This window comes from Jaculus jaculus, chromosome 8, assembly GCF_020740685.1.
Source record: "Jaculus jaculus isolate mJacJac1 chromosome 8, mJacJac1.mat.Y.cur, whole genome shotgun sequence".
NCBI classification, from domain to species: Eukaryota; Metazoa; Chordata; class Mammalia; order Rodentia; family Dipodidae; genus Jaculus; species Jaculus jaculus.
This window is the reverse complement of record NC_059109.1, coordinates 34,247,692-34,249,264: the sequence shown is the minus strand read 5'-3', so window position 1 is coordinate 34,249,264 and position 1,573 is coordinate 34,247,692. Positions and strand designations below refer to the sequence as shown.

At 34.7% G+C, this 1,573-nt stretch overlaps 1 non-coding gene across 1 annotated transcript; it reads left to right on the top strand.

The window, feature by feature from the left end:
• Nucleotides 1–1,018: 1,018 nt before the first annotated feature.
• Nucleotides 1,019–1,213, top strand: LOC123463001. Its single transcript, XR_006638631.1, has one exon. It is a non-coding gene; the product is annotated as a U2 spliceosomal RNA (small nuclear RNA).
• Nucleotides 1,214–1,573: the final 360 nt, after the last annotated feature.

Here is a 1,573-nt window from a genome sequence, read left to right as displayed (position 1 = left end):
TCTTTGGATAAATAGTATCTTTTTTTCACGAGAGTCAGAGTTCTGCCAGCTTCTCTTTCCGATCCGAATGTGGGGCTCAAGGTACAAAGTGTGACCTGGACGTTGCTCGAGAGGATGGCCCTGCCAGCCATTGGACCACCACCCCACCCGTGAGTGAGTGAAAGTCTGCATAGAGATCACTACAGGCAATCCACCTGTAACACAGATCTGCACCCTGATCACAACAGAAAAAGCCTGCCTGTGACACAGATCCGGAGAGGTAAGAGAAGTGACACAATGATGGGACAAGCATTAAATAAGCATGAATTGTTGAAGGGCTTAAAACTTCTCTCAAGGCACAAGGAACACAGGTTAAGAAAAAAGATTTAGCAAAGAGTAAAAAGGAGCTAATTGCCATAGTAAAAGATATTTTAAAAGCAAAAGGAATTGAGATTGCTTTAAGTTCTTTAAGCAATTTTTTTGATTTTATTAGGAGGATGCGTTCTTTTTATATGTGTGTGTGTATGTGTTTATGTGTGCTCATGGTACTTGCTAGTCATGTCATGTTTATGACGGTTTGTGACTAAAGAGATGAGAGGGACACAGGTGACACCACTTTCTCTTCTAGAGAACCATTTCAAGGAAATCAAAGACCTAAGCATAGAAATTAAGAAGGAAAAGTTAAATGTCTTTTGCAGGAGTGAACTTGCCAGATATTTGTTCGAGGACAACTTCACCTTACATAGAGGATTATTAAAAATAACAAAACTTCCTCTAAAGAGGTAACTTATAATTTGTCAGATATTTTAAAAAAGATTGTAATGTCCTGTCACTTAAAAGGAGGAGGCAACTGACCTGACTTCTGTGCCAGCCTGCCTCAAGATAACAACACAATTTGCCTTAGTTACTTCTAATAAAATCATTTCCAAGTGTGTCATTAGTATTAATGACATAAAATTGTATTACAACTACTTTCTTTTTAGTAATAGCATTAATCAATTTGGTGTAATTTTTAATAGCCTTATAAGAAAGATAATTAATTGCTTCTCAGCCTTTTGGCTAAGATCAAGTGTAGCATCTGTTCTTATCAGTTTAATATCTGATACTTCCTCTATCTGAGGACAATATATTAAATGGATTTTTGGAGCTCAGAGTTGGAATAGGAGCTTGCTTTGTCCACTCCACACATTGACCTGGTATTGCCGTACTAGGTCAACCACTCGGGGGAATAAAAAAAAAAAAAAAGAAAAAAAAAGAAAATTAATGATGGGGTAAGATAAATTGATTGAAGGAACTGGGAAGGAATTTTTCAATGATTACTTGTTAAAAATGCCTTTTGAGTGGTACTTAGATCAGAATGTTAAAGCATATAAATAAAGGTGTGTGGATGTAAAAAAAAAAAAAAAAAAAAAAAAAATTAGGCTAAACCTAAACACCATGCCTAAAGTTAAAGGTTTTTAAACTGTTTACAAACTTAAAAAAAAAAAAAAAAACCTAATTTTCAGGCTAAAATATGTGGGATAGCTTGCTTAAGCTTTATCAAATTAAGTCATGGGTAAAACATTAAATTGTTTTATGTTAATAAAAAATTCTG